The 6,560-nt window shown below is 42.9% G+C and overlaps 1 protein-coding gene across 4 annotated transcripts in view; it reads left to right on the top strand.

The window, feature by feature from the left end:
• Positions 1–6,560, top strand: part of CAMTA1 (calmodulin binding transcription activator 1) — an 894,751-nt gene that overhangs the window by 100,580 nt on the left and 787,611 nt on the right. The gene's annotated exons all lie outside the window — the stretch shown is intronic.

Here is a 6,560-nt window from a genome sequence, read left to right as displayed (position 1 = left end):
TCTCTTCTCTTTCCCATCTCCTCTCCTCTCTTTTCTTCTTTTCTCCTCTCCTATTCTTTGCTCTCCTCTCTTCTCCCTCTCCTCTTCTTTCCCTATCCTCTTTCTTTCCTCTTCTGCTCCTCTTCATTCCATCATAGAAAATATGCCAGCAATGAATGAGGAGGTTCCCAAAATCTTTAACAAGAGGATAGCTTCTCTTGTTGTTTTGAATGACACCTAGCAGCATTGTTTACCATCAGAGATGCGAAAGAATGTTTGACAGATGACGGGGGTGGTTCCAAAGTCACCACTGAATTCTCTAATGCTGGAGATGGAAGCTTATTATTATTTTATCTTCTGCACAAAGACGCCATCCAAATTGTTCCTAATTTGCTAAGTGGTGGGTACGGGGATCCTGCCACAGTATTATCAATAATTGTGTGTCTACAAGAACCATTATTTAGTTACTTTACAATCATCCTTTTCTTTGGCAGAGGCTCCCAGGGTGGTACCATTGCCCTTAGCAGCCCCCGACAAGCAGCTTCGACAACAAAGATTTCCAAGTGCATCATTTAGTTAAACTCTTAAAACTGTTAAATTAATAAAATCAGCTGAACAGAGCCCTGATTAGTTCAAAATTGCTTTAAATTTGGTCATTAAGTTTCAGGGAACATGTAATTTTCTCCACATCTGCTACAGCTGCAAGGCATGAGCTATGAGGACAGAAGTGGCGATAACAAATACGGATGCTGGGGAGGAGACGCTCTGTCATTGACGATTTCCGCACCGCTAGTTTACAATCCCTTGGAATGATCTGCCTGGCAAAGTGTCAGGCTTCACAGGGCTTCACTAGTAATATTCCCTTCCCACAGAGAGAGAGGTGCAGGGCAGCAGCATCCTTGGGAGGAGAGAGAGAGCCTGCTGGGAGTCAGGACACCTGTCTTTACTTGCTGACTCATAGGATCAGAACTTTTGAGATGGCAGGTCCCTCAGTGCTTTACAAACCACCCCTTTTTACAGAAGATGTAACTGAGGGTCAGAGAGGTGAAATTGCTTTCCCGAGACTGTGTGGGTAGGAAATCAGAGTCAGTATTCGAACCCAGTTCCCATGACTCCAAATCTGGTGGTTTTTCCATTGTCACCATGATGTTGTAGCTGTAATGGACTTGTTATATTACCTCGAGCCAGTCTCCTTACCTTTCTGCCTCTGTTCTGATAGGATGTAGATTGAGAAGAACCCACATATTTGTGATCTCATTTTCAATGAAGAGCCTAACCCATTCATGTTTACTCAGTCTATACAACTCCTATCCTAAAGGTTTGTCACAGGTAGTGGGGGGTTCATTTAATTAATAATAGCATCATAGTATTATGAATGTAGAGACAGAAGGGAACTCAGAGGTCACCTAGTCCAACTAAAGTGACTTGCTCAAGGTCACAAAGGTGGTAAGTAGCAGGTTTGAGATTTGAATTCAGGTCCTCTGGATCCATTCTTCCCATTGCACTACAATTACCATTTTATAGATGAAGAAAAGGAAGCCCAGATAAGGGAATTACTTTGCCCTTGGACAAATGGTAGTTAAGAGTTAGTCGGTCAGGGCGGCTAGGTGGCCCAGTGAAGAGAGTGCCGGCCCTGGAGGCAGGAGGACATGAGTTCAAATCTGGCCTCAGACACTTAACACAAAACTACCCGTGTGACCTGGGCAAGTCACTTAACCCCAATTGCCCTCCAAAGAAAAAAGAATTAGTAGGTCAATAAATATTTATTAAACACCTACTATGTTCTAGCACTGTGCTTAAGTGTTGGGGATACAAAGAAAGTTAAGAGACAGTCCCTGTCCTCAAGGGGCTCACAATCTAATCATCCAGACATTTGTGGTGTCTCCTATATTTCCAGGCACTAGATACAGAGACAGAGATGTGCTAGATACAGAGACAGATATGAAAGAGTTCCTGCCCTCAAGGAGCTTATGTTCTTTTGAGAGAAGACTGGACATAGGAGGGAGTGTCATTGTAGGCACAAGTCCCCTTCTGTTGGAGTTTAAGGAGGGGCTGCAGAGGCCTCTTTTATTCCCAGTCCAGTCATTCCCCCTCCCTGCCTCCTCCCAGCATACATAAGACATCTGGGGAGACTGATGGGGAAAAGAACATACAAACAACTCTGTTTGAACAAGATATCTCTAGAATAAATTGAGGATGAATTAAGAGGGGTTGGAGGGGCAGTTAGATGGTGCAGTGGATAGAGCACCAGCCCTGGGGTCAGGAGGACCTGAGTTCAAATCCAGTCTCAGACACTTGATACTTACTAGCTGTGTGAACTTGGGCAAGTCACCAATTGCCTTGCCTTCCCCCCTCAAAAAAAGAGGGGTTAGGAAAGTCTTCCAATAGAAGGTAAAATTTTAGAACTAGAACCCAGGTTCTAATTCTCCCAGTGCAGTGGCTCTTCCATTGTATCATGCTGCATATATGTTTTCCATTTTTATTGATGTATTTTGCTTTTATGTCACCTCTGAATAGATCCCTCTCCCTCCCTTATGCAGTGAGGTGTCTCTTGTGTAACAAAGAATATAAAATAAAGAAGGAGAAAAAAAAGTAGCTCAGCAAGAATAATTGACACAGTGATTAATTCTGACAACGTATGCAACATTCCACACCCCAAAACCCCCACCTCTTCAAGGATTAAGGGAGATCAGTCATGTTTTCTCCTTTAAGAAACTAGTCCCTTTACAAATAATTATGACAGTGTCATACTTGATTATCATTTTAAACCATCACTTCTGCTGGAATCTATGACCCAGGCAATTCATCAGACAGGTTAGAGCTATTTTCTTTCTGAAAGTGATCCCTCATGCGTTGTTTTTATTATCAACAGCTGCTGATTTTTCTTAAATCTTTACCTTACCTCGATATCCTGGGATCCACCTATTGAATGACCAGCTAAACAGGTCAGCACTATTTTATTGGTGAGGAAACTGCCCCAGAGAGGGACAGTATATTGTTCAAGGTTGCATGGTTAGTGTCAGAACTGAGTTCTCTATCTAGGTCCTCTGATTCCAGGTCCATCATTCATTCAATGACATTATACTCCCCATCTGGGAAATGGTGCCAAACCCTACCAATGTCACGTTTTCCAAAGGTACTTGGAGAGTGACTGACAGAATGGTCATGACCTTTTGGAATGCTTATATATACAAGATTCAATGTTGTAGTTTATTCCACAGATAGGTAGCTTGGCACAGAAGAGAGAGAAAGAGAGAGAGAGAGAGAGAGAGAGAGAGAGAGAGAGAGAGAGAGAGAGAGAGAGAGAGAGAGAGAGAGAGAGAGAGAGAGAGAGAGAGAGAGAGAGAGAGAGAGAGAGAGAGAAAGAGAGAGCTGGTCTCAAAGCCAGGAACACCTAGGTTCAAGGCCCATCTCTGGCACGTATTGGCTCTGTGACCCTGAACCAGTCACTTAATCTTTCTATTTCTCCCCCATAGAACTCTGACTATATGTTGTTGAGAAGGTGCTGACTCTTATTAGTAGACAGAATTTCCTCACCTGGGAGTTTCCCAAAGAAATCACAAATCTAGACCCTATTTCATGCCCTTTTACATGTCATATTATTCTGTGGTACACATGATCCTGTGGGCCACCCAACTCACCTTTTTTCTTGGGGAAACAAGATCATGTTGGAAAGCAACCAAATATGGAGATGTTAGAGGTTTGAGGGGTGGTCTTTCCAATTTTCTTAAACTAGACTCAGTTTATTGGGGCTAGGGAGTAGAGTTGATAACTCCCTCTGCCATTTTGAATAGTATAGACATGGATGAGGATATAGGGGTCACATTGCATTATTCTTCACTGGCAGCTCTGAAACCACCAGATGTTCATCTTAATGAGAAACATTAAAAAAAAAGATATGTGATTAGACCAGAAAGCCAATTATTGACATGGAAAGGAGGTGAAGCAATAGTTACTCAGCTAGTCAATTTTCCAGGCAGTTGTTAAGCACTTGATATGTGCCAGACACTGTCCTAGGTGCTGTAGATAAAAATACAAACCTGAGACCACTCCTGTCCTTGAAGAGCTTACTTTATACTGGATTCTCCCCAGGATTAAGTGGAGAGAGAGGAGCCAGGTCTATAGTTCAGAGATTTGGAAGCTCCCAAATTTTCGAAGCTGAGTATTTTTAAGAACTGAAAGAAGAAACAGACGACTTGGTGGGAATTATTTTTTGTTGGAGGTACCTTACCAACCACTCAGGGTGGAGGGATCAAGATGGAAGATAAAACTAGAGGCAAATATGCTTCTGCCTCCCAAGGGAGAACCACCCAAGTCCCTTCCTAATCTACTCATAGTAAATTAGCCCTACTCCTCTCCAGTCACTGTTCTCCTCTCTCTTCCTTTTATCCCTTATCTTCTTCTGTTGTAGAAAAGATCACTGGGTGGAGAGTCAGAAAGCCTGAGTTCAAACTCTGCCTTTGTTCCTTACAAACGGTGTGGTTTTAGGTATGTCTTTACTTCCCTGAGTTTCAGATTCTTAATGTATAGAATGAGGAGTTGGGTTGGAGCATCTCCTGTTCTAAACCTGGGGTCTTGTGATCTTACATTCTCTACTCTTTACATTCCTTCCTTCTTCTGATAGTTATCAAAGGCCAACCTTCTCATGAGGACATCACATCTCTTGGGCCCCTTTACAAGGCTGGCCACCACTTCTCCCATACCCACTGATACATATTCCATCCAGGAGGAGGAGGAGGTGGCATATTCTTTCCTCCACACTTCCACTTTCAGATGTTTCTTCTGCTACCACGACTTGGCATCTATCTCTCTTCCTTTAAATTTCACTCCATCCTTTCTGGATCCTTGTAGCCATCATCTAAAAGAGCATCAGAACATTACCAACATCCTCTTGAGTTGGTTCGGTGCCTCCTTTTCTGCTCCCAACCTGGCTCATAGTAGGCATTTTATAAGTGCTCATGAACGAACAAATGGACTAAATTTATACCAGGTGCCAGAATTCTTAGTTATGGCTCTGCCCCCAAGGGGTAAGAATATGCTGCAATTAGGATTTCCACTTGTCTTGAGCAAGCAAATGGGGGGTGTAGGAATACAGCGGGTCTTTTGCATCATGTACTGCTAGCTTCTGCTGCAGCAGCCTGGAGATGGCATACTGCACGGCCACTTCTCACCAAGCCAGAGTCAGGGGAGGAAGTCTGCTTTCTAATCATCAGGCCACTAGTGGCCACAAGTGCACCGAAGACTCCCTGGAGTTACTCCTCTTCTGATTGTATTGGTGCTTTAAAAGTAACCATGCAACTATGCAGAATGAGACATCAATTTTTTGGATATGGGCAGTGTGAGAATTTGTTTGACTTGAATATGCGTATGTGTTACAAGGGTTTTGTTTTTCTTTTCTTTTTCCATTGGGGGAGGGGGAGGAGAAAAAGAAATTCTTGATAACTGAAAAAATACAATTGAATAAAAGAATTCCATTTGCACTCCAGAGAGAGCGTCATTCTTCAAACTGGATTCTCTGTCTCCCAGATCCATCCCACCCACTTCCCCAGTGCCCAGTGCCTTCTGGAATTTATGACTCTTGTGTAGGTTACTTCATTCTGACTGCATTTCCTTTCTTAAATGGTTGATGCTTTGGTAATAGAGAATGATTTATTGGAGGAAGATAGTAAGGGCGGGGTGGAAATGGTGGAGATGAATTTAAAGGAAACAACTGATAGTGAAATTGTCTGGAATCTGGAGGCAGAAAGCATCATTTTCCCTGGGAATAGAACCTAGGCTTGGGACCTAATGCATTTGGGACCCTTTGGGCAAAGCCCTGTGGGACCTTGTCTGGATATGGAAATGTCTGATGGGATGTGGAACTTCTGCTTCTAGAATTCCCTAAAAATGAATTGGAAGGCTAAGTGGGGTTATGAAGATGAAAGGGAATAACAGCCCCTAACCTGAAGAACTTTATATTCTCTGGAGGGCATTGAAAAAGAAATGAGACCCTTGGCTTCCTAGACATTTCCATCAGCCTATCCCATTTTCATTAATGTCTCCTATAGTCAACATGGGAAAGAATTGAAACATTAATTACTTGGGTATTTAGTGAGGGGAGCAGGAATTATACTGTGAGTGACTGCCAGGACCCCAGACCTGGAAACTTTGGAGGTGGGAGAGACAAGACTACAGGATCAAAGGACCTTAGAAGTCATTGAGTTCCCCCCTCCCCATTTTACAGGTGGAAAAACTAGAGGTCAAGTGACTTGTCCAAGGTCACACAGGTAGTAAGTGGAAGATGTGGGATTTAAACCCTGGTCCTTGGACTCCTACAGTCTTCATACTGACCCAAGAATGGAATGTAGAAAGCAGGGGAAGATTTATGCTCTCTCTCTCTCCACATATAAACACATGCATATATATGTGTACATATGCATGTAATGTATATGTGTGTTTATACATGTGTATACACACCTCTATACATAAACATATGTGCATATGTGTATATATGTATGTATAAAGAGTGAGAAGGGGGAAAGAGAGAGAGAGAGGGAGAGAGAGAGAGAGAGAGAGAGAGAGAGAGAGAGAGAGAGAGAGAG

Source organism: Petaurus breviceps, unplaced genomic scaffold (genome assembly GCF_028583685.1).
Source record: "Petaurus breviceps papuanus isolate PSGF00001 unplaced genomic scaffold, PetGlider_PUasm1.0 91041, whole genome shotgun sequence".
NCBI classification, from domain to species: domain Eukaryota; kingdom Metazoa; phylum Chordata; class Mammalia; order Diprotodontia; family Petauridae; genus Petaurus; species Petaurus breviceps.
This window is presented reverse-complemented; position numbering and strand designations above follow the sequence as displayed.